Genomic DNA, 27,837 nt, shown 5'->3' on the forward strand with positions numbered 1-27,837 from the left:
GCAAAAGAAAATACTCGGAAGACTTATAGCAATTACATATAGCATAAAGATGTTTTTGTTATTCATTTAGATTCAATTTAAATTTTTAAAATTACAGTATTGAGAAAGCCTATAAGAAATCAAAACTATGGACTAGAGGGATAAAGTTCATACAAAATCTGAAATGGCTTTAGAGCAAATAGACTGGCCTTTTTGTATTGATTTCATCTGTCTTCCTTAGTATAGTAGTGATGAAAGAAACAATTTATGTAAAATATGCATGTTATATGAACCTAAATTGCAATCTTGCTTGCTAATATTAGGATGCAATCATATTGAATACTGTTTTAAAAAAAGTGAGCATTATAATGATTTCTGAAAACTCAAGAGGAATGAACACTCCTTAAATATTAAAGCAGCATTTGGGGCAAAAAGCCAATGTATTGGAGTGAAGATGGAAATATTTTAAAAAATGTGTTTAAAAAAACTATTCTGATTAATTTAGTGTTAACTGAAGAACTTAAAGAATTCAATTTTTAAATATAAAGCAATCTCTTAAAAGAAGCTAATAAAATAATTTTTGTTACAGTATATCATAAATCATACTGCTCTTAAATAAATATGTATTTTCAAAGCAGTTGCAGAGTAATAACTTGACAGGCCTTGTTTATAGAACACAGTGATCAATTTTGTTTCCAAATTAAAACTCAGACATGATCTCAATTGTAAAATCAGGTCAATAGCAACTACAGCTTCCAAATTATGAACTCTTCTTGGCAGGGGCATTGACAGTTTAATTGCTAAACCATGTTAGAGATTTTGACACTTTTAAAATGTTGACTGCATTTACAGTACAATATTCTTCCATGTCTATGCCTCTAATAAGCTTTTCTCTATTGCAAATCCTAGTTCAGACTCACGACTCCACATTCCTGTCAAGTCAAATAAAGGGTATATTCAAAGTTATTTCATGTCTAATATTGATAACTGAGAATTGATACAACCCTTACTCATAATCAGATATATGGTATTGCTCTCTTCAATTGTAGTTTAAAAATGTAAAATAGACAATGCTGTGCGTGTTAGCTTAATTTCTCTGTAGCAGAAATTGTTTGCTCTGTTTATTGCATTTCAAGAAATGCAAGTGGTAAAGAGGAAAATCAAACAGCTGTACGTTTTCCTCTTTTGACTTGACCTGTAAGAAAAAAGCTGGCATTCGGCACATTGACATGTTTCCCTTCTCCCAGAGCCTTCCCAAGCATTGAACACTACTCTGATGACTGAAGAATTAAATACCCACCTTTCCTTTCTTCCTTGTAAATATGCCAATCTTTTTCTGATAATGGTGGAATAGCATGTGGGAAAAAAGCAAGGTGAAATTCTGCTACTTGCTTTTAGCAACGATGAGGTTGAATTTCTTTATTAAAATTTGACTTTTCACTGTAAGATGACTAATGCTGGTAGTCTTGAATTAACCACATTTTCTCTTCCCATCTTTATCATAGATATTTCACTTGGCCCTGCCCTGAATATTTCTGGTGTTTAAATTTGAAATAATTTTAAGTGCATCACATTTGTCATCTTATACTTTGCATCCAAGTGAAAAGTACTCATAGGAAAAGGAGGCAATGTAGATTCATAGCACTCTGCAGTAGCTCTGCTCCACCATTGACAAGCTGGGTGACTTTGGACAAGTTACTTAACCTATCTGCTTCAGGTTCTTCATCTGTAAGATGATGATGGCAAAAGTACCTGTCACATATAGTTATGGTGAAAATTTAATAAGTAGAATGTGCAAAGCAATTAAAACAATGCATGACACATAGAATGCACTCCATAAGTATTTAGTATTTATCATAATTTGATACATTGATGACAAAGTCAAGAAAATCCACATGTGATTTCCCCAAGTCCATTTATCATCCTTCTTCACTATTTTGAATCTGTAGAAAGTCACATATTTTACATTATCCTTCAACAACAACAACTGGTTCTATCCATTTGGTTGGCAGCACCATCTCAGGCCAGCAGTTTTGATATGCTCTAAACTCTTTACATTGCTGCGTATTTTATTCTAAAGAGATAAAACAACTAATAGAAGGAAGCCAGGTGGAAGGCATTTCTCTCCATTCATAAACACTTTCTTGTTTGTCAGTATCTCAATCTTCCATTTGAGAAATAAATACAACCATAACTCCTATTTTTTAAAAAAAGAAACCATTGAGCTGTTGATAGATCCACAAAAGAAAAGTAGTAAATAAATTCAAAGTAGCAATTTTTTTTACTTTACTTTCTTTTTATTTAGTTATTAAAAAGTCTTCTTTGAAAACATTTCGAGGCTATAGCTCCAGATTTTGTATTCACAACATAGTGTCTTAATGGAAAGTTGTACATATGTATTAAGAATTATCTGTAAACAAAACAAATGAGTATTTTATTACATTTGTAAAGATATTCTTTATAGCTTTAGAAGTATTCCTTCTCTTTTATTTTAAGACTGCTTTTAAGGAGGCAGAAAGTGATTCCTTTAAAAAAAAAAAAATCCAGACCAGGAAAAATATATAACCTTTTTCTCTCTTTTTGTAGCATTTTATAAGATTAGAAAATGTAGATAATCTTCAGGATACATCTTCTATGGCTCCCAGGTATATGGGCACAGATGTTGCAACATTAAGTTTTGAAGTTAGTTCTACTAAAATATGGATTTTGAAAAGAAGGAAAAATATTCAGCAGAAGTTCATGCTGATAAAATTACACAATAGCACAGTGGACATGTCCCTGGGAGACCTGAAATACAAAAATTTCAACAGGCAGAAAGTGAGGTTTCACATATGGCAGCTTTTCTGATATAGCCGCGTTGCCTCTTCCTAAATGAGCCCAGTTTTATGATTTCCCAGCAGGACCTGCAACACATATGAAATCCAGTCGAATAACGTCATTTAGGTTAATAACCAAATAGGAAAGTAATATTATAGAAGATCTCCTCTGAAAAGGATCTCATGTTTTAGTATAAAATATAAAGTCAGCATTAAAACATCTTTCTTACATTTGTTATGTGGGCAAATTTAGAAATATTTGACATAAAATCTTAACTATATCAACATCGAGTTATTATTTCACAAAATTTTCATATGTTTTATTATGATATATATTGGATATTTTTTTCTCTAAGTGTTAAACAGAATGAATACATTTGGTCCCAATAATTTTTCATATCAATTAATAAGTGTAGTGTGGAATAGTAATCCTTTGTCTGTTTACCTAAGATTGAGCAAAATGTTGGCAGAGACTTAAAGTATATTATGGTTTAATGTTTTCTTAGAAAAAGATGCATGTGGGCAGGCGTGCAAGTAAAGAGTTAAGTGCAAGCCAGTGACAAGTGTAAAGTATCATGCCCTTAGGTTCATGTTTTGAACCAAGCATGGTCTGACCAGCATGACCTTGAGACATAGTGTACAGACAGCCATGGCTTCTAGCCCTGCCTGTGTGATTCCTGGCAATCCTTAAACTTCGAAGAATCCCAGTCTCTAGGGTAATAATGAGGCGCATGAACTCAAAATTGCAATTATAAGGTTCTCCAGTTTTATAAATTTTCTTAGAAGGCCAACTCTGAAGAACCACATTCTTGGTGAAACAAGAGCGATGGCATGGGAGCCAATGGTCAGCCATGCTGAAAGCTGAAATCATAGGTTTTCCTCAGTTTTAGTTATTGTACCCTATTGATAAAAATATAGAGGTGCCCTAGGCCAGGCAAAAAAATCAGCCAAATATATTAGGACTTACCAATGATTGGACAGCTAATTATTCCCTAAAGATACTTTAAAGGGGGAGGGGAATGCCTTTTAGCTCAAGGTGAGTTTACACAGAAACTCTGCTCAGAACCAAGCTGGATTTCCATCACCATCTTTCTTAGTCCATGTGGGAAACATCTTTTTTTGCAACTCCTCTGGCTACGATTTCATCTTTTAGTGAACACATAGCAAGTGAGGGACTTTCTCTTCTGCTTCTACCAATCAAATCCATTAGAGGTTTATCTCATCTACAAAGCACCCCTGTATAGCCCTTGGTGTTTTCCATTTCTCATAGGATTCTTACATCACTGGCAGAGCCCTTTCTTCTCTCCTTGAAAAGCAGAGCTTGCACTAGCAGTGTTGCCATACACAGAATACCTGTGTATTACACAATAGCACAGTGGACATGTCCCTGGGAATAGAATACCTAACACTTGGGCCATCATATACAGACTGTGTTCTTGGCTATAAAGAATCATTGCTCAGGCATATTTTTGATTCATGCAAAATACTATATACACTTGCATGTTGAGTAACAAACTTACTGGAACATTCTACTTTCAGAAAGTCTTTGTATCTCTTTTCAAATGAAGTCAAGTTTAGTAATACTATATTATTCATATTAGCAGCACCATTATTTAGTTTTCTAGGGCAGTTTTACCATTTGTTTTCTTCTTTTTTAATAATATTTTGAATCTGAAATTCAACAACCAAAATTATGTTTTAGGATATCAGTTAAATTAAAAATGCTAGTCTCTGTTTGGGTTTTATGAATATTTTAGTATCTAATGAAATTCCTCATATTGGTTAAGTACCTTGAACATAAAAATTATAAAGTTTTAAGCTAAATTGTTTAGGTTTTCTACATGTCTCTATGTATGCAATGTAAACATATAGAACCAGTTCATTCAAATTATGCTGCATAACTGACCTATAATTTTAAAGTTAAAAAACATAGAAGAATAAAAGGTATATTCACTGCACTTTGTCTTGCACTTTGATTTCTTGCTACAATAATGATGTTAGTGTGGATAGCATATATGCATGTGTACATGCGTAAAGTTAGATTATACGTGTATAAAGTTCACATGTATCTACCCAGTAAGAAAGTTATGCAGGCCTTTTGAGTTTGTTCAAATCCTCTAGCTTGCTGCAATCATCTTGTCTTTAAAGATTTAGGAAAAAATTGCCCTGAAACTCCATTTTTCATGTTAGGAGAAATCTATCATTCCTTCCAATATCTCTGAGAATTCTTTGGTGTCAGGTTTATTTCTTCTAATCTCAGGCTCCAAGCTCCTGCCTCTGGTTCTCACTTCAGCCTTTGCCATTCCTTTTTATCGTAAGCTGTCTCTAGTTCTCACTATGGCTCCCACTCAGACACCACCACCACCTCTCCTCCCTTCACTCCGTGCAGTACCACAAACTCAAGGATGTGTGTAGGTTTAAGTGAATGTTAGGGTCAATACTTGTAATTAACTTGTGCTTGCCCATCTGGGGAATTTTAAGAGACCATCTCTTCTAAGTCTCCAGCATCTGGCTACATCCTGTATCGCCCTTTGTCTTCTTTGATTTCTTGCACTTCCTAACACTCCAGTTTCATTTACAGTTTAACTCTGTATCATGCCTGTGTCCTTCTGGTCTTGCCCTGAGGTGTATGATTCTACAACCATGTGGCTTATCAAACCACGTGGTTTATCAAAATAATTTGCAGAAACAAAAGATGACTCACATAAGTGGAATTCTGTCTTTAAATATTGAGCTTTTTACTCCTCTCTGCCGAATTAGAGTTCTACAACTCAACTCTCTGTGCATAAAGTACCTGAATTTTTTCACAACTAATAAAAAGATTAACGTGTACCTTCATCTAAACATAATATTGTTTTACATATATGATCCTGAAATACTTCAGAAAATTAACCGTCTCTAAAGATAGTGAGTATAATTATTAACATTTGTTCCTTATATTTAACTTCCTTCCAAAGACATTATATAATGCTAAATTGAAATTTTCAGAAAGATAAAATTATGACTGTCATACAACTATAAAATCAATACAAGTAAAATATTTTATTTAAATGATTAACTAGTAAGGGAATCATTAAGATGTTAAAACTGGTTCAAAAGAGAATTTGAAGAGTGTGTGTGTGTGTGTGTGTGTGTGTGTGTAAAATCCATCTATCATCTATACAGTGACATTTTAGTCAACAACAGATCGTATATGTCCCGGTGGTCCCATAAGATTATGATGCTACGTTTTTACTGTACCTTTTCTATGTTTAGTTATGTGTTGACATACAAATACTTACCATTGTATTATAATTATCTACAGTCTTCAGCACAGTAACATGCTGTATAGGTTTATAACCTAAGAGCAATAGACTATACCATATAACCTTGGTATGTAGTAGGCTATACCATCGAGGTTTGTGTAAGTACACTCTATGATGTTTGCATCATGAAATCACCTAGCAACATATTTCTCAGAATGTATCTTCACCTTAAGCAATACATCACTGTATATTGATTAGGAATTATGGCTATATGGATATACACATGTATCCATAATACACACACATTCAGAAACACTGAATATATCCATACAATCACACACAATTCAGGAGCACTGAAAATTTCCAAACTGGCTAATATCATACAGGACAATACAACATATCCTTTCCGTCTATCAGACAAAATTCGTTTTCACTGATACGAACAAATCTCATTTTCATTACTACAAGTTTTCTACATGTTACCTTCTACCTGTACAGATGTGTAAAATAATCTAGTGAATAGAAAGCTGGTCAAAGGAATACACCCTCGTAGAACCAGATAATCCCACAGAGTCTGGAGGGCGACACCCAACCTTCCACCCCAGTGACACCCAGGGATCTCTTTTATCCATTGTCAAGTCTTAGACAATTTTTCTTGACAGTATACTGAAGGCAAAACTGCCCTTTTTTTTTTTAACCTGTTTACCGCCTCACTTATTTGTTATTGTTCACTATTTGATACATTTGATAGACAGTGATAAAATACTAGGGTAGTATCAGAGTAGGGCAGTAGCTTCCAATTTCATCTGAGGTTGTAGTTTACTTGCTATTGTTTTATGGCAAGTACTGCTATTCTACATTTTATATAGTTGTACACACACCGTAGATGAAGTTGTACTTCTAAGATGCCTCAGTTGTGAGATGTGCCATTATTTTACATATTATTAATAAATTTTCTAAAATCTTGCTTATTAAAGTAAGACACAATAATTTTGTATCATTTAGGATTTTTATTTTATGTGTTTAAAAAAACTCTTCGAACAAGATGTAGAATGTTTTCATATATCACTCTTGAGAATACATAAAAAGAAAATGTTAGGCTAAAGGAATTAGTTATGATACTGCTAAAACTTCATCAGGTTCAGGGTCCTACTTCTAAATCACTTTCAGTCAAAGTCATCAATATCTGTTTTTATTACACAATATTGTCCTCTGCCAATATTTTTGATGGTTCAGAACTTAAGAGAATTCATAAAGAATTTAAAACTCATTGGCTTGTAAGTCTCTTAAGACTTAAGTCTGTCTTGCTATCATATAGAGAGTTCGCCTATTTTTTCTTTTTTGCTTCTACTTAGAGGCAGTTAAAACACTCCTGATTCACCAACTCCCTCCATATTTATTATTTTTCAGAGATTTTCACCCAAGTCATTGAAACTCATTCTGCAAGTTTGAGTACTTTTGGTTTTGATGCTAATGCATATATGGGTATGATAAATTGTATCATCGTGTCCTGACCAACAAAAATTTTGTAACAATTCACTGTTTCAAAGATGTTAAGATGTGAAAGCAGTGTACTTTATATTAGGAAATATAGTATTATTTATTTCACAGTGAAAACTACTACACTGAGACTAGAAAATGGAAACTTGATTACAAGTGATATAATTGAGTATATTTGATATACTCAATTGATATATAATTTTTTTTCTACTAACTCTAATGACTAGCAGTGGGATCCTTACTAGCACATCAGTGCACCCTACTGCACATTGTATAACTAAGAAAGTCATAAATGGTTTTATTCATACATTCCACAAATGCTTTTAATGCACATGTAATATGTGCCAGAAATTATATAGACACTATCACTGAAACTGAGGAAAACAGACAAAGCCACTGCTGGGCTCATTCCAAGCATAGAGCTCAGGATGTAAGTCTTTTTTTTTTAATTTTTTATTTTATTATTATTATTTTTTTTGGAGATGGAGTCTCGCTCTGTCACCCAGGCTGGAGTGCAGTGGCGCGATCTGGGCTCACTGCAAGCTCCGCCTCCCAGGTTCAGGCCATTCTCCTGCCTCAGCCTCCTGAATAGCTGGGACTACAGGCGCCCGCCACCGTGCCTGGCTAATTTTTTTGTATTTTTAGTAGGGACAGGGTTTCACCGTGTTAGCCAGGATGGTCTCGATCTCCTGACCTCATGATCTGCCTGCCTCGGCCTCCCAAAGTGCTGGGATTACAGGCATGAGCCACTGTGCCCGGCCTTTTTTTTTAACTTTTTAAGATTCCTCATATAAATGAGATCACACAGTGTTTGTCTGTGTCTTATTTCACTCAGCATAATGCCCTCAAGTTTCATCCATGTTGTCACAAATGGCAGGATTTCCTTCTTTTTATGGCTGAGTAATATTCCATTATACATATATATTCCATTGTATACATATTATGTATACAAATGTGAGGTGTGTGTGTGTGTGTGTATGTGTGTGTCACATTTTTCTCTATTTATTTATGCATCTATGGGCACTTAGGTTGTTTCTGTGTCCTGGATATTATGAATAATGCTGCAATGAACACAAGAGTGCAGACATCAAGCTACTGATTTCTCTTCCTTCAGATATGTAGCCAGAAGTGGGATGGCTGGATCATTTGGTAATTCTATTTTTAATTTTTTGTGGAACCTCATACTATTTTCCATAATGCTGTACTAATTTACATTTCCATTAACAGTGTAAAAGGTTCCCTTTTTTCCACACCCTCACCAACACTTGTTAGTTCTTTCTTGCCTTTTTAATGAAACTTTCCCTAACAAGTGTAAGGTCATATCTCATTGTGATTTTGATTTCCAATTCCCTGATGATTAGTAATGTTCAGCACCTTATCTCATATCTATTGCCCATTTATAAGTCTTCTTTGGAAAAATGTCTACTGAGGTCTCGGTATCAACATAATGCTGGCCCCATAAAATGAATTTGGAAGTCTTCCCTTCTCTTCAGTTTTTTTGAAAGAGTTTGAGTAAGATTGTCATTAATTCTTCTTTAAATGTTTGGTATAATTCACCAGTGAATTAACCTCGTCCTGGGCTTTTCTTTGTTGAGAGGTTTTTGATTACTGACTCAAACTCTTCACTGATTTTTGGTTTAATCAGATTTTCTTTTTTAAATCAGGTAATCTGTTTTATTATAATTCTTATGTGTTTGGGATATTAACCCCTTATCATATAAATGGTTTACAAATATTTTCTCCCATTTTATGTGTTGCCTTTTCACCTTGTTGATTATTTCCTTTTCTGTTTAGAAGCTTTTTAGTTTAATGAATATCTGTTTATTTATTTTTGCTTTTTTCACTTGTGCTTTTGATGTCATGTCCAAAAAATCATTACCAAGACCAACATTGAGAAGTTTTTTCCTATGTCTTTTATATGAGTTTTATGGTTTCAGGTCTTACATTTAAGTTTTTAATCTATTTCAAGTTAATTTCTGTGAGTGGTATAAGACAGAGGTATAATTTTATTCTTTTCTATGTGGGTATCCAGTTTTCCCAGCATCAGTTATGAAAGAGACTATCCTTTCACTGTTGTGTGTTCTTGACATCCTTGTCAAGTATTAATTGACTTTATATGCATGGGTTTATTTCCGGGATTCTTAATTCTGTTCTATTGGTCTGTGTGTCTGTTGTTGTGCCAGTACCATACTGATTTGATTACTATAGCTTTGAAATATAGTTTGAAATCAGTAAGTGTGATGTCTCTGGCTTTTTTCCTCTTTCTCAAGATTGCTTTGACTATTTGGGATATTTTGTGTTTCCATATGAGTGTTAGGATTGTTTTCTTTTTTTATGTGAAAAATGCCCTTGAAATTGTGATAGGGATTACATTGAATGTATAGATCGATCTAGGTATTTGGGCATTTTAACAACATTAATTCTTTTGATTCATAAGTATGGAATATCTTTACATTTATTTGTGTCTTATTCAATTTTCCCATCAATATTTTACAGTTTTCAGTATATAGATTTTTCACTGCCTTGGTTATATATATTCCTAAGTATTTTATTATTTCTGATGCTACTATAAATGGATAGTTTTCTTTATTTCATTTTCAGATATTCATTGCTAGTGTATAGAAATGCACCTGATTTTTCTGTTGATTTCGAATTCTGCAAGTTTAATGAATTTATTAGTTTTAATAGTTTTTTGGTGGCATCTGTAAGGTTTTTAATAAGACTATGTCATCTACAAATAGAGAAAATCATAATTCTTCCTTTCTGATTTGAATGGCTTTTATTTCTTTTTCTTGCTTAATTGCTTTGTTTAGGACTTCTAGTTCTATGTTGCATAGAAGTGGTGAGTAGGGGCATCTTTGTCTTGTTCTTGACCTTAGAGGAAAAGCCTTCAGCTTTTTACCATTGAGTATGATGACAGCTGTGGGCTTGTCATATATGGCCTTTATTATGTTGGCGTACATTCCTCTTACACTCAAATTGTTGAGTGTTTTTTTTCCTAATCATGAAAGAATGGTTAATTTTGTCAGATGCTTTTTCTGCATATATTCAGATGATCATAAGATTTTCATCCTTCATTTTGTTAATGTGGTATATCAGATTTATTGATTTCCATATGTTGAACCATCCTTGAATTCCAGGTGTAAATCCCTCCATCCTTCTAAACTGCTGTTGAATTTACTAGTAATTTGTTGAAATGTTTTCTATCTATTTTCATCAAGGGTATTGGCCTTTAATTTTTATTTCTTGTAGTGTTTCTATCTAGCTTTGGTATCAAGGTAATGCTGGCCTCATAAAATGAATTTGGAAATGTTCCCTTCTCTTCAATTTGTTTGGAAGAGTTTAGGTAAAATTGGCATTAATTCTTCTTTAAATGTTTGGTAAAATTCACCAATGAAGTAATCTGGTTGTGGGCTTTTCTTTATTGGGAGGTTTTCAATTACTATTTTGATCTCTTTACTCATTACTAGTCTATTCAGATATTCTGTTTCTTCATGATTCAGCCATGTTAGATTGTATGCTTCTAGCAATTTATTCATTTCTTTTATGTTATCCCATTTATTGGTATATAATTGTTCATAGCAGTCTCTTATGAACCCTTGTATTTCTTTGGCGTCACTTGTGACATCACTGTTTCATTTATAGTTTTATTTATTTGAGTTCTCTCTTTTTTTTTTTTTTTTTTTTTGAGACGGAGTCTTGCTCTGTCCCCCAGGCTGGAGTGCAGTGGTGTGATCTCGGCTCACTGCAAGCTCCGCCTCCTGGGTTCATGCCATTCTCCTGCCTCAGCCTCCCAAGTGGCTGGGACTACAGGCACCCGCCACCAAGCCTGGCTAATTTTTTGTATTTTTAGTACAGACAGGGTTTCACTGTGTTAGCCAGGATGGTCTCAACCTCCGGATCTCATGATCTGCCCGTCTCGGCCTCCCAAAGTGCTGGGATTACAGGCATGAGCCACCGCACCCAGCTGAGTCCTCTTTTTTCTTTAGTCAGCTAAAAGTTTGTACATTTTGTTAATTTTTTTAAAAACCTCATTTTTGTTCATCCTTTCTATTGTTTTTCTATTCTGTATTTCATTAGAGATCAGAGATTTCATGAGAGATTAGAGATTTCAGTCCTAAATTTTTACTATTTTTTTCTTCTACTAATTTGGGCTTTATTTCTTTTTTAGTTCCTTAAAGTGTAAAGTTAGGCTATTTGATATCTTTTTTTCTTAATGTAGGCATTCATAACTATAAACTTTCTTTTTAGAACTGCTTTTGCTGCATCTTGTAAGTTTTGTTATATGGTGTTTCCATTTTTGTTTGTCTCAAGATTCTTTCAATTTTGTGATTTCTTTTTTGACCTATTGGTTGTTCAGGACTGTGTTATTTAATTTCCATATATTTGTGAATTTTCCAAAATTCTTCCTGTTATTGTTTTTTAGTTTTATATGTTTGTGATGAGAAAAAATACTTGACATGATTTCAATGAACTTAAGATTTGCTTTCTGACCTAACATATGATCTATCCTAGGGAATGTTCTGTGTGCGCTTGAAAAGAATATGTATTTTGCAGTTATTGAATGGAATGTTAGGTGTCTGTTAGGTTCATTCACTCTATAATGTTGTTCAAATCTGTTGTTTCTTTATTGATTTTCTTTCTGGGTGACCTATCTATCATTGAAGTGGAGTATTAAAGTCCCCTACTATTATTGTATTGCTATTTATTTCTCCTCTCAATTCTATTAGTATTTGCTTTATATATTTAGATGCTCTGATGTTTGGTGGATAAATACATACAATTGTACATCTTCTTGATAAATTGATTCCTTTATTATTACAATGACCTTTTCTAGTCTCTTGTGACTATTTTTTAGTTAAGGTCTATTTTGTCTAGTGTAAGTATAGCCACCTTGCTCTCTTCTGGCAACCCAAGCTGTCAATAAAAGCTAGAATGGTGGTGCGGAATTATTAAAGTAGAAGTGATAGGGTGAAAACCCAGGGTTAGAATGAGAGCATGCATAGCCTTTCTGGCCATGCCACGGAGTGTGGAGACTCACTGCCAACTAGAATGCAGACAAATGATTTGATTCATCATTGATTCCTTTGTTTTCCACATCATTTTACAGACTAAAGTCAGTAAGAACCCAAAATTATTACAGTTATCACACTCTGTCAGCCTTTGGTATTGAATTCATATGGGATTATATGAAATAAATAAAGTTTTCTTAGAACATGCAAAAAATCTAGAACATTTACTACCTGGCCCTTTATAGAAAAATACTGCTGAGCCCCAGTCTATTTATATAAAGCCCAATGTTACCCTGAATGTGAACTCCCTCATTTCATACAATAACTCTCAAATTATGAATCTTTGTCAACACACACAGACATATATGCATCCACTTGAGATGTTTCCATGGAAACATGGATTTATTCTCACAATGCCATGCCCTTCTGTAAGCATAGTCTTTGCTGTGTTTGCATCCCTCCCCAACCTGATAGATTGGAAGAAAATGGTGCCCTCTGATGTCAGCCTCCCTTAAAGGGGCCCCAAGGTAGCATGTCTTGGGCCTCAAGTATTTCAGGCCATAAGTGGAATGGAGTAATCCCTACAACCCTGTACTCAGAAGCCTATTACCTTACTTTGACTTGGCTTTATCTGGTCAGTCTCATTTCGTTTGGCTCTTTCTCTCTTAGAATGATAGTTTAAGTTTCCTTTAAGTACAGTTTTCTGCCACTGTACATAGAGTTCATAAAGTAAAGAAGGTTCTACCTACTTTCCCGCGAACTGATCTTTGCCTTCTCTTGGTATACTACAAGTCAGACTTGCATTATGACTGTGAACTAAAGATCCTAATCATAAACATTCAGACAGAAAGACCATTTCAGTGACAGAACAAGTGCAAGTCTAATCTATAATGTATGTGGAGTAGATAGTGATTGTAATAATATGGATGTTTATGTATACATTTTTTGTAAAAACCAAAACATTGTCAACACAAAATTTAATTTGTACATTTATACAGTGGTTGGAATAGAGGCTCAACATTTACATAAAAGGCTTTATTTTAGTAAACGAATGGCCACAAACTATTATGTCATAGGTTTTGGATGACATACTTACTGCATTTGGATTTAGACTTAACCACTTCGCATCAGGTGCAAGAACTTCCAGATCCTACTGATTGTGCAAAAGATATATCCATTTTGATTTGGATTTCAAATGTAAGTGCTACTTTTCTCTCTGCTTCAGAAGGAAACTCAACTTCTTTTCATTGCTCTTTATACATCAGGTGCCTTCATTTCAGCACAGTATGTAAAAAGCAGGTGGTATAGGGAGTACTTTGAATGTTAATTATTTTTTTCATCTATTTCACCATGAGGATTTACCTTTCAATGTGTTTTTATAATCAAGATGGAAACAATTAGGGAACTTGCTGTTTGAATGTTTCACTACATTTATTTCATGACATCTGCTGCAATGATTAAGAAAAAAGAGAAAAAGGGAGGCAAGCATTTGAACAATAGCAAGGGGTTTGGATTGATTGTATGTGATTGCTTTATTTCATTGTGAAACTTCAAAGGAAATGTTGTCGAGATGAATCAGTCACGTTTCTAACCAATAATATCATCCCATTGTTTGAATTTACATTTTTTACATAGAAGCACATGAGTTCATTTTTCAGAGATGTTGTCATAGTTTATTAGCCTTCATTTTAAATTGAACCTAATTTTATAAACTGCAGAGAAATGGGGAAAAAGGGAAAAATAGATATTTCTTCTGAAAGAAAAATTTCAAAGGAGAATTTTTTTTCCATTTGTAATATTTGGTTTGTTCCTCAAACTTTAAACATAATTTACTTCATCTGTTCTTTTGTTTCATATACTTACAAACATAGTTCATGAAGTAAAAATATTCAGGATTAAGAGGTTCATTTTTCGTAATGTATTAAGATATAGTCATATAATTTCAATGTAAGGGAGTACTTTTCAAAATTAATATAGTCAATATTTTACACTTTGTTACATTACTCTTATTTTTCCATTAACAAAATATTATAGGAAACCTTATGCAATGAGAAACTAAAACTTGCGTAACATCTAGTAATTAGATAGGATAAATACTAGACAAGATAAATATAGTTATATAATATAATGTGTCATATATATATATACACGTGTGTATATACATAAATATGTATATTTCATATCTCCACAGTCTACCTGTTTAAGAGATACTCAATAAGTAGATCTCAAAGTTATCTCTGACAATACAGGAACATATCCAGAAGATATCTTACTATTTTATCACCTATAATAAGGAATAAAAATTTTAGTCCAGTCACCAAATAAAATGTGGGGTTGAAGAGAACATTAAGGTTACTGTTTTTAATTGCCTGGAGTAGACAGAACAATGGTCCCCCAAAGGTGTCCTCATCCTAATCCCAGGAACCTTTCCATGTGTTACATTACACAGGAAAAGAGACTATGCTGATGTAATTAAGTTAGGGGACTTGAAAAGAGAAGAATATCCTGGAGTGTCCAGGTGAGCCCAGTGTAATCACAAGTATATCTATAAGCAAATAGGGAAGCAGGAGAGTCAGTGAGAGGGAAGGAGATGCGTTGGTAGAGGCAGAGGAGAGACAACAAGAGAGCGATTGAGATTTGAACATGCTATGCTGCTGGCTTTGAAGATGGAGGAAGGAGGCGATGAAACAAGAAATACAGGTGGCCTGTAGAAACCGTAGTAGGTAATCAAACAGATTTTTCCCCAGAGCCTCAAGAAGGAACATAGCTCAGCTGACACCTTGACGCTAGCCTCATAAGACCCATTTCAGACATCTGGCCTCCAGAACTGTAAGAAAATCAGTTTGCATTGTGTGAAGCCACTAAGTAATTTACCGCAGCAAGTAGAAACTAGTACATTACCTCTACCGCTACTCTAGTATTTCGCATCCAAATTTAGAACACTCCTTTTGAAAATCCTAGACTTTCCCACTGTCTTCTTTTGGGTGGTGATGAGGCAAAGATGATTGACAGAGGGGTAGGCAAACAGAGTACCCTCCTTCTGAGTCTCCTCAGTTGCACTTTCAATGATGTTTATTAATTTAAAAACTATCCAGCATGAATATGTACAAGGCACTGGGCTCGGGGCTGGGGCACAAACAAAAACAAAATAGAAAACACACACACACACACACACACACAAACAATCTCTACCCTCAAGGGGAAGCTAAGCCCTCAGTAGTGAAAACAGATTCATCTGGATGGAAGTTCTTAAAATGTGTTCCTTGGACCAGTAGCTTCAGCATCATCTAGGAACTTGCTAAAAGTGCAAATTCCTGAGCTCCCCTTCGAGTATATTTCTTATACAATAATTGCTGTGGTTTGGTTTCTCTATTAGAATATTAGGACTTTATGAAAGTTTGAACCCTGTGTGTGTGTGTGTGTGTGCATCTCTTGTGTTATATGTAGGAATTCACATTTATATATCCTAGAGACAAGACAGTGAAAACAATAGAAAGCAAATAAGCAGAGTTTGGAGGCTCATGGTCCAGACTTCCTGGCAACAGGCTGCGTAACACTGCTTAGTCTGCCAGTAACCCTAGCTCCACCAGGTGTAGCCCAAAGTGAGGGCAGAGGCTTTCCAAGTTGAATGTGCGTGAAATCACCTGAAGCCTTTGTTAAAGCATGGCTTTCAGTGCCCTATCCCTCAAGTTTCTGGTTTAGTAGATCTGGAGATGGCAGGAGTCAAAATTTTGCTTTTTCTTTTAGAGACAGAGTCTCACTCTGTCGCCCAGGCTGGAGTGCAGTGGCGTGATCTCAGCTCACTGCAAACTCCACCTCCCAGGTTCAAGCGATTCTCCTGCCTCAGCCTCCTGAGTAGCTGGGATTACAGGCAAGCACCACCACGCCCGGCTAATTTTTGTATTTTTAGCAGAGACAGGGTTTCACCATGTTGACCAGGCTGGTCTCAAACACCTGACCTCCTGGTCTGCCCGCCTCGGCCTCCAAAAGTGCTGGGATTACGGGCTTGAGCCACCGTGCCCGGCCAAAATTTTGCATTTTTAATGAGTTCCCAGGTGATGGTGGTACTGCTGGTCCAGGGACCACAACTTGAGAACCACTGGCAAAGCCCTCATTATCCAAACCAGCTGGCTCACAACTGCCACTGTGGGAGAAGATGCTTCTTTAGCGTCATTGTGGACCCCCAGTACCTGCAGCTGAGACACAGGGCATTAGGGTACCTGTGGTAAGGATGAGGACCTCTTCCCGACTCCAACCCACAGTATGTCGGAGATCAGCCACTTATAAGCCTCTCTTCCCACATATGCCCTCTTTGTGGTCATTGCACAACACATTTCTCCCACAGTGGCAGGTGATATGGACAAGCGAACACAGAGACTGCGTGCCTAGGTTAGAAGAGTACAGAACCAAGGACTGTGTTTGTTTATTGGAAGGCAGCCCTGTGGTACGCAAAATGCATCCTGAGCAGCATATATTGGAGTTGTGTATACAAAATCATGTATGCTACTAAAGGGTCCTTGTTATGCCAGGGCCACGACTACTCCAAATGTCACGCTCGGGGGTCAGGTTCCGGCCCCAGCTGAGGTCTGATGGGAGTGGGTGGATGGGCAGATGGCAGGTGAAAGGTAGTTTTATTTAGCAGCTCTCTTATCAGCAGCTCTCTCACACTAGCTCTCTTATACTCTCTGCCTTTATCTCGGCTGTTTGCTCCGGCTCTGCGGCCCCTGTCAGCAGCCAACTCCCACACACAGCCGCAGGGCCAGCCTGCAAGGCCAGCTCTCCCTTAACAGTGTTAGCAGCTTAATTCTTTCTCTCTCTGGGCACGAGTGCGAGCCATGGCTCCCTTCTCTCCGTCTTACAGTACTCTCTCTCTTTCTCTTGGCCCCAGCACAAGAGCGCCTGTCTGGCATCAGCGGGGCAGTTATACTTTTTACAGACAGTAGTGACTCAGAGCCAAGTATGAACTTAAACAGATTATATAAAAAGCTGAGTATACACCTGCACCCTAAACTCACTAAGTCATGCTGGCCTGGATGTCCGCCTTGGCCTATTCTTGAGCAAAGCACATCCATACACCTTACAGTCATTCTTTCCTTATTTTGATGAACAGGATATATGGGGGGAAAATGAAGATAAAAATTTCCCATCATTTTCATAGTTTTACTTGTCTTTAGACATAGAAACAAGAAGGAGTCATGTGAAAGAAGATGGCATTCTCTCTACAAGGGTTGAAAAAAGAGCAAAAATAGGATCGGGGGCATAACTCTTGCTCAACTTGCGGAAGTTCCCCACACAAAGTAAAAATAAACTCTGCTTTAGCAGCCCCTATCTGATTTAAGTCAGTTTGTCTTCCAAGATCTAACATTTTCTCAGTTGAATTTGAGGGGCTTATTTTAATAAGAAAAGAAAAAAGGAGAAGCTGAACAGGGCCTTTAGAGCAACACACATAAGCTGTTTGCCATATTGAATCAACACCTGGGGCATTGATCTGAAAGCTAAATGCAGGCTGTTCACCTGGATTGCCAAGTATAACAGAAGCAACTGGCTCACTGACATCAGAGAGAGCGTACTTCACCAGGGCTCCATCTGCAATTGCCTTTGAGGACCAGAGATAATCAGAAAAAAAGTACAGAGGTTGTTCTGAAACCTAATTCCAACTTAGGAGCATTTATTTCTCCTTTCCGTAAACTACCTGTGATTTCTAATCAAAAATGCTTTTCTAAACCCAGCTGACCTAATTCTCCTTTTCTCCCTCACAACGTGTCTTTTTGTTGTTGTCGATCTTTGGCTTTGCTTATTCACCAAGCACAGTTGTTGTTGCCTAGCTCTCTAAGCTTGTGTGTCCTGCCTTTCCCAACATTCCAAGGAGTAATGGTCTCATTGACCCAGTAATTAAAGAAATCCTGTACCTTTCCACTCTGGCTAGCTGCCCTCTTCCTTTTCCCCTATTGTTCTCTCAGTAACACCACCAGCAGATGGTTTGAGATTTTCACCCTTTCAAAAGCTTTATGTTTTTCCCATCTCATCAAGCATATCTCAGCCAAGTGTAATTAGCTTAAGGCTTTTGAATCCTTAAGGGAGATCAGTTAAAGACCTGAGCAATTTCAATGAAGAGCTTGGAAAGCCAATCCTGGAAGGCTAAGGGTAACCACAGGAGAGCCACTATTATTTAGAAGCAAAGACCCTCTCCTCCGCCCATCCCTCCTTCTTTAGGCACTTTAAATTCTCAGAATATTCATGAGGCCTCCAGGGCTTTGGGACTCTATTTGGACCATTATTGAGTAGGTGGGATATTTAAGCTCTTACTCATCATCGGGTCAGTTGGTTCCTTTTAATTGATTTCAATCAAGGGGCCATTTTTGGGGAGCCTTAAGTTACTCTCAAATGGCCAACAGTTTGTTTGCTAAGTCTCTTAGCCTTTTCATTCCTTTCTTTATCCTTTGGTTGTTGGAAACTAGCTGGTCAGCTTTCTTTGTAGTTCAAGCAGTTCATATGAAGTCTAAATTAATTAACTGCAACACAGATTTGCACCCTACCTTTGAGTGATGGTGAACCCCCTTGATTCCTGAATAGCCACATGTATTGTGGTAGTTGATCCCACAGCCCAAGCCCTTTTTCCCCATACTTGGGAAAAAGCAAGTTGTTTTGAGACCAAATTAAACTCTATTTTTATTGAAATGGAGTGGAGTAGTGCTTAAGTGTGTGAAGCACAGATTGTTGGTGGGATGTTAAGAGAGGGGCCCAGGCTCTCCCTCGAATTGGGTGATGTGTATTTTCCCCATGCTTTCGAGTGGGAGGCTCGGAGGCTCAGGTGTTGGGTAATAGGATGATTAAGTGTGTTCTCATGTCTAGTTTCTCATTACCAAGACTTGGGTAAAAGGAGAATTACTTTTGTAAATCTACTACCATCTTTTTCAAATAAAAGGAACCAATGCCAACATTTGATTAGAATGACCTATTTTTGTCTCAAGTACACTAATCAGCTTCTGTTTGAACAGTGATGCATAGGTATGGAGATGTGCCTGTATTAAATATTATACATCTACTGTACCATTAGAGGACACTACAATCACAACTTAGAGGAAAATTCCTTGTAAAACATGGGACGTGTGTTCTGAGCCGTGGTATGACATGGAATTGGCTTGCAAAGCAGACTCCAAATACTTACGAATTAATTTATTGCTGTCTGAAAAATATGACATAATGTTTGAAGTATAAATTGGCTTACAAAAAGATATAAGCAGGGTGAACATTTTTGAGGTAAGACAGAAATGTAGCTGCATTTTATAAATGTTTGTTTTGCATAGGAGAGTGATAAATTACAGTAGAGTTTCACTATTATTGCTTTGAATACGGTAGGCCTAAAGAAACTAGACTATCCCAGCCAACGTGGCCGTTCTGAACCACAGAAACCAGTTGCATTGGTGCAGAGTAGGTAAGACTTAGAAGAAAGAAACTGCTGACAACACCTTCACTTTATAACAACATACAGTGAGGCAAAGGACTATTAGCAAACCTGATACCACAGTGTCCAGAAAATGTGCAGAGGTCATCTTCTATAAGGTTTCTTATACAACAGTTTCACCACGGCCATGGTGCTATGGACAGGAAAGCTTTTGTTTATTCCATTTTTCAAATAACTGATGCTTAAAAAATTTTTAGGCACAGTCAAAATAATATTTAAAAAAACTTTCAAAACAGCGGTATCTACTTTTCTTCAAACTGAAATTACAGGAATTAAGGGTGTGAGGAGTAAAATATACCTGACCAGGGTCACACATTCAGTAGGTGGAGCAAGGCCCTGACATTTATTATCTAACTTGTGACCCAGCATCCTTTCCACCCTACCCTTTTCCCCTCTGAGCTGCTCTGAGGGGCTGTGGCTAACAGAGTATGACACTCGAGAGGGTATGTACCTAATTGTAACTTACCCAACTTTATATAAGTTGGGTATAGATATATAAAATCACCTAACTTTATATAAGTTTCACAGTTGGAACCTGGAGGTCACCTTGTTCAACCTCCTGCTGTGATGCAGAAAGCCTTGATGATTTCCTTCCCAGCTGATGCTGTGGCCTCTGTCAAGGGACATGCACGATGGGGAGCTCACTACCTTTCATAGGAGTTCTTTTATCCTCAAAGATTGAGTGTTTATAAATGAACTGGATTTTCCTGACATTTCTGCTGACTCATCCCAGCTTTGCTCTGCAGAGGGAACTGAAATGAACCTGGCCTGTATGGCAAGAGTCTCCTAAGTCTTTGAAGGCAAAGCCTTCCTATAGCGCCCCCTATACTGTCTTCTGGTTAGTCGTTTATCTCGCCTATTCCAAACGTCTCTCACATTACATGGTTTCCAAACCTTTCATCATTTGACTATGTACTTCTAAGCAAGTCAGATTTGCCAACTTCTCTCTCAAACCGTGGATATAGATTGCACACAGTGATCCATACCTTCATTTGTCTGATTCAAAGCTAAAGATTTATTTTTAATAGAAATTGCTTCAGCCCCTGGCAACTCAGTACATGAACTTCTCCCTGGGTGAGGTGAAGAAGTATCCTGGCAGTGAGGCTAACAGCCAGCCCAATTCTGAAGCCAGACTACCTCAGTTTGCAGACAGGTTGTTCTCTAATGAGCCATGAACAGGTCATTTAACTTGGTTTCCGCATCTGTAAATGGGGATCATAATAGCACCTACCTCAGCAGGTTGTTTATAGGGATGATATGATTTAACATGTGTAAAGTTCTGGCAGTAGTGCCAGGCATATAGTAAACTCTCAATCAATATTAATTATTGTGGTTATCATTGTTCTGAGTAAAAGGCTATACTCCAAACCAAGGGAAAACCTCTCATTTGTTTGTGATGAACGGTGAGAAACCTAAGAACTACAGGAACACTGGATGAAACGTTACCTCCTGCCATATAATTATTTTGCTAATCTCCTCCCTTAGTCTAGCACAATGTGGAACCATGAGAGACATTCAAGTTACTTTCATCCTCTAAGTGCGCCCAAGCTAGAAGTCCAGTAGTTTTTCTGTTGCTGCCAACATCTTTGATCAAAAGAGACCTCATTGAAGAGATGCAGCTGATCAAGAAAAATTCCCTCCAGGCTTTGGTGTCTGGCAGATGTGCTGTGTCATGAGAGTCCATCTGTCAGAGCTGGCTCTGTCCCCATGCAGAATTGACAGGGCCATGCAAACAACCCCGAAATCTGGCAAAAATGAACCTGCTAACTTAGGGAAGAAAACACGAATGGAGGATGTGCACCCACTGCCTTTATTCCTAGTCAGGTACCAAAGAGTAAATGTTGCAGCATGTACCATAGGACAGTGACAGTCACAGTTGACATTTGTATAGAAGCCTGACAAAACAGGGACACAGGAGCATGGAAACAGCTACCCCTACCCCTCAGCTTAAGGATTTAAAGTTTCGAGATTTATCATTAATTTTATCCCCTTACTCATGTTCCCTGTCTTGGGGTTTTCTTTTTACTAGAACTTCTTCCAGTTGTTTCTGTTGAGATCAAAGCATAAGAGGGGCCAGGCACGGTGGCTCATGCCTGTAATCCCAGCACTTTGGGAGGCCGAGGCGGGCAGATCACCTGAGGTCAGGAGTTCGAGACCAACATGGCCAACATGTTGAAACCCTGTCTCTACTAAAAATACAAAAATTAGCCAAGCATGGTGGCGGGCACCTGTAATCCCAGCTACTCGAGAGGCTGAGGCAGGAGAATCACTTGAACCTGGGAGGTGGAGGTTGCAGTAAGCTGAGATCTTGCCACTGCACTCCAGCCTGCGCAATAAGAGCAAGACTCTGTCTCAAAAAAAAAAAAAAAATTATAAAAGCATAATATGGAGCAGGAGACAGAAACACCACCTCCTGCCTTGCTCTGTAACATTCTTTCTGCCGCCCATCCTATTGAAAAACTCAACATCCCCAAAGGAGCCACATTCTCCGAGAGAAGCAGTGGACTAAGGAAAAACAGAAATTTAGATTCTGGCAAATCAGTAACTAGAAGAAATTGCTGGGAGAGGCAGTGGTATGTCTTTATAATCCTTGTAGGTCATTCCTGATGTGCTCAACCTTAGATGATAATGGCAGAAGTCCAATTTTTCTCTTACTGTACTTGATTTTAAATGCCAGGGTGAGGGTCTTGCTTCATATAAGCTTCATTATAATTAAAGTCTTAATCATTTAAATTATTATGAAAATCACACTTCAGAAAAAAAGAAGAGAGAGGAGAGAGAGAGCATGTGAGTGAGTGGGTCAGTTGGGCTAGTGGTGCATGTCCTGGTGCATGTGGGTTACCTGTACAGCACCACACCACACAGCCTAATTGCAGGAGTGACCTTCAAAGGCCCTTGGCTGCAGGGCTCCCACAGGACCAGCATCTTGTGACATTTTGCTCTGTGTACAAAATCCCACAGGCGCTCATCTCTTATCTCTGCATATGCCAGTGATCACAGCCACAGAAACCAGAGGACAGAGTATAAAAGAATAGTACTTTGTCTTCCTACCATTTTATCTTATTGTCCCTCTAGAATTTACATTTTGTACCAGACATATTGTAACAATAAAGTCAGTTCTAAGAATAGGAAAAAAAGTAACACTATGATACCACAACCTTATTACATCAAACTGCTTTGGGATTTATCCTCTTTAAAGTGTGCTCAGGTGTTCAGCCACGAGGTTTCTGACAGCCCTCATAAGACCTCCAAGGTGTGGTGTGCTGATTCTGGCTTCCAGTCTTTGGGATCCTTCAGAGCTTAGAGTCTGTTTGGGAGACAGCATCCCCTCCATCCCTTCTGGGGAAAGATTTAGAAGCCCCTGGCAATCACTTTGTACCAAGCACATTTCAAGCCCTGTGAATCTCGATTATTTAGGATTTGGATTCTGGCAAATCAGTAACTGGAGTACCCTCTCAACACAGCACATAATCATATATGGTCTATTCCAAACCAAGACCTTTCTCCCCAAACGTGGTGTTCTCCTTTTAGAAACCAAGCCAGTGCTTTTCACATGGTGAAAATACATTTCAAATGTGTGACAGGCTGTGAGGAAAGGCTTTCCTGGGCAGACTAAATGTATAACACTTGGGACAGAGTATCTTTTCCCAAATGGGAAACAAGATGATTTGGGTCAACTTGTGCTGAGACTGTGTTGGTGATGCAGGGATGTTGGGTGTCATAGATGGCTTTGTGAGCTGGGAATCTGAAGAAGCGTGTTCTAATCGAGTTTCTGGCAGTCCTCTCCATGTTGAACAATGAAATTGTGAGACCAAATGTTGACCATGCAGCACTTCTTTGTTAAAGCTGTCAGGACTCACTGACGGGATAAAATGGCACCAGCTGCACATGGTCAGAGTCTGTGAAGCCAAAACAAAGCCACTGTTCTAGAATGAGCCAATTAACCACACCGTTTGGCTGAAAGTGGCTTCTGCCTGACATCTCTGAGGTAGATGCAAAGTCCCGGTTGTCCGGAGTTGAACCAGTGGTGAAAATGTTAGGCCCCAGTGGTTCTGAGCGGTGCAAATTGTTCTAAGGTGCAGAGTGTCAGTCCAAGTCCTGCCGGGAGCAGATGCTAAGATGGGATTTATTTGGGGGAATGCAAGGAGTTTATTAAAGGAAATGCCTGTGTGAGAGGAAAGAAAGAGGGTGCTGGAGTTGACTGGGAGAGCCATCAGCCCCAGCTCAAGCGCAAGCCCGAGTAAAGGAGACAGGGAAGGCAGCTTGTGAGGTGTGCAGTGTAGGGAAGTTTTAGCAAAGCATCCAGATGCCCTTGAGGCAAATTAGGCCAAGAACAGCCCTGTCTTAGTATCCCTGCTGTGATCAGTCCTTGACTGGGAGCTGCCTGTCAGGGGCTCCGGCCTTGGAGCAAATGCAGTGATGGATTCCAGAGGGTGATTCGTCTTGCGCTTTTCAGCTCCATGATCAAGGCTCCACATCTCAAAACTCCAGGCGGCACAGTTTATTATCAGTGATGCCCCCGGTGATGTGCCTTGCATGGGCTGCACAGCTCCACACGATGGTCCTGCTTAGGGTCACTTGCTCCCCACCATGGTGACTGCTCAGGCAGACCCACCAGTCAGCACCATCAGCTACTTTCCAGGTCCCCCATTCAGGGAATGTGGGAACATGAAGAGATTCTCGGAGCCAGGCCTAATGATGCCGAGACGCCAGCTTCTCTGAGCCTATTGGCAGCTGGGGAGGGGTCACTCTCCTAGCACACATGTTCCAAATCCCAAATGAGAAGTGGGCACAAAGCCCCTTCTCAGTTTTTGACTTCACCCCACCTTGCCCCACTTATCTACAAACCTCCTTCCTCTGGGTCCTTTGGCCTTTTCCCCACATTAGAAAGGACACACCGTGAGGTAGACTTTCCATTTGCTTTTCCTTTCTGAATAGAGCTGCTTCTACATTGGTGGTTCTCAGCTGTGATTGTAAATGGAAATTACCTGGGAGTGTTCAAAATTCCACTTAGGCCATACTCCCGACCAATTAAGTCTGACATTTTTGGGAAGGGAAGCAGTCATCAGTATTTTAAAAATCTCCCTGAGTGACTCCAATGTGTAGCCAAGATGGATAAATCCTCCTCTACAGTCCTCTTCTTTCTCAGGATGACATTGGCCTTTCCCGCTTCTCAATGACTACAATGGTAATCTGTTGCTTAGGAAATGTGATGTGTAGTGTAGAAGAATGAAGCCGAAGCAGAATAATATTTCTAATATATTATCTGATTACAGTTTTTATCATACAAATGCTTAGTTTTAACATTTAGGATAAGTTATTTTGGTTTACTATGGTTATAGAGCAGAATGTCAATGTTACCATTCCTGACCATGGGAGAGCACGTGTGACAGAAGGCAGGAAGCGTAACAAGAGAAGGAAAGCTAGAGGGAAAGTGTGGAGAACTTGTACCCTCTAGGAGCATTAATTAAAGATTTACAGATAACCAATAGAAGAGCTAGAAAGTTGGCTGGGCGCAGTGACTCACGCCTGTAATCCCAGCACTTTGGGAGGCCGAAGCGGATGGATCACGAGGTCAAGAGATCGAGACCATCCTGGCCAACATGGTGAAACCCCATCTCTACTAAAAATACAAAACTTAGCTGGGCATGGTGGCATGTGCCTGTAGTCCCAGCTACTTGGGAGGCTGAGGCAAGAGAATCACTTGAACCCAGGAGGCAGAGGTTGCAGTGAGCCAGGATCACGTGACTGCACTCCAACCTGGTGACAGAGCAAGACTCTGTATAAAAAAAAAAGAGAGCCAGAAAGTTATGTTAGTTATCAAAATCTAGGAAGAGAAGAGGGTGGCATAAGTAATATATATCACCATTGGTCATTGCAAGAGTCAACAGCTACAACCTAAGGCAGATTGAACAAAAATAGCAACCCAATTCCATGTGGTGTAAATGTAAGATGATGAAGAACCTAAAATAGAAATTATAAAGACTTGACTCGTAGGGGTGGACCTGGGATAGGGAAGATGTCTGTACTTTACCTTGTACCTGTATCTAAAAAAAATAACAAATTAAAAAATAGATTTGAGATTCTATACCTCAGTGCATATCAAGGGGTAGTTTGGGAGAACATCTCCAGTCAAGGCCATGTTTTCTACAACAACTGCTGCATATGAGAATGCTGCACCCTGAACCCTTGCCTGCAGCACTGTTAAATGCCCAGGTGACAGTGCTCTGACTCTCCATGGCCACGTTCTTCCATTTTAGTAAGTAAATGGCCTACCACAGTGTTGCTATATTTATTGTCTTTTAAATGTTGTATCATACCCAGGAGAGACATAGAGAAAGTAACATTCATGGAGAATACACAGAGTGACATTGCAATTTACCACCTCGCAGATTCCTCTGACCATAACTGTAAGTAATGGCATTCTATTACTGCCAGAAGGTTTAGCAGATGGTTTTGGTCTATGTGCCAGGTGCCTTTAGGTGTTCTGAGAATATCTGTTGAGATAGGCCCTGTATAAATGGAGCACTGTATTGAATAGAGGAACTGTGATGTCCCATCCTGGCTATATCTACCGTCAACTGGTTCCACATTTTTAACTGCGACATTTAACTTCTGTAGGATCTGCAAAATGAAGGGATCCACTGACTCAAATTAACATCCAGCCTTAACACTTTGCACATCAAGGGTTTCTTTTAGAATAGAAAGTGTCAGTGTTGGACTCTGGTCTTTGCTAAATTTTTTCCTATCACCTCTATTCAGCTTTAAAATATAGGTCTGCCTGTTATGCAAGTGAGCAACATGCCTTGTCTTCAAATAGACTAGGTGAAAATTCCAGTTCTATCACTTTTTGGCTGGATGAACTTGGCCATGTTACTTAACTTCTTCAAGCCTCAGCTTCTCACCTACAAAGTTGGGATTGGGTGTTTACTATTGTTATGAGGATTTGAAGGTGCAGTGTATATTCTCCGGTTCTAAAAGATGCTCGATAAATAGCAACTTTTGTTACACTAAGGAAGAAGTTAGAAGAATACCATGCTCCCAAGATTGGAAGACCCAAGCTCATAAATCCACAGGGAAAAGTCCTATGTGGATTTGCAGATTACTAGGTCAGATTTTTCCCATTTCTCTCATTTGTAAAGCAACCGGCCTTCTGTTCCACTACAGAGTCTGTGTGCTAGGGAAAACTCTGATCACCATCTGGGTTCAACAGAAGCCAAGAAAAATAACAGGACAGCAAATTAAATATCCACGGGCCATGTCCCCTTCCTGTCCCTGGCTCCCCAGCCTAAGCATCTGCTGTGGTTTCAATACACCTGACCTTCCTTCCATGCATGTCCTTTGGTGAGGGTTCCTGTCAGGGCAAGTATTCCTTTGGCCAAGTAAAGACCCCGCTCTCACCTCCCAAGGTAACCGATTTTCATCCTTTGAAGTTCCTTGACTTGTGCACCTTCTCTCTGGGTTGTGGTTAGAGCTCTCTTGTAATCCATTAAATCAAGTCCTATATTCTCATCTTCTATCTATAGGAAAATGAGAGGGAGGCAGAAGAGTCAAGAAAGGAAGGCTATATCCTAATGGCAAGTTTATTTTGCTGTTGGACATCACTTACTCTTCAGTTTCCTCTTTTTTTTAATAGAAGCAATATTTATTCAGTCCTGCAAAAGAGACTTTATTATTTTAGCCTTGTGACTGTATATTGTTTGCCCTTAAAGACTAAGAAGGAATCACCTGTCTATATGTATAGAAACCTAGTCATTTGTTTTTAATTTAACAATATTGTTATAAAGTAACTTACTGTTGATTTAATTATTAAAACTAAG

The 27,837-nt window shown here is 38.2% G+C and overlaps 1 protein-coding gene across 13 annotated transcripts in view; it reads left to right on the forward strand.

Moving 5' to 3' along the window:
* MACROD2 (mono-ADP ribosylhydrolase 2) overlaps window positions 1–27,837 on the forward strand; it is a 2,047,165-nt gene that overhangs the window by 1,980,916 nt on the left and 38,412 nt on the right. The window lies entirely within an intron of this gene.

Source organism: Pan troglodytes, chromosome 21 (genome assembly GCF_028858775.2).
Source record: "Pan troglodytes isolate AG18354 chromosome 21, NHGRI_mPanTro3-v2.0_pri, whole genome shotgun sequence".
NCBI classification, from domain to species: domain Eukaryota; kingdom Metazoa; phylum Chordata; class Mammalia; order Primates; family Hominidae; genus Pan; species Pan troglodytes.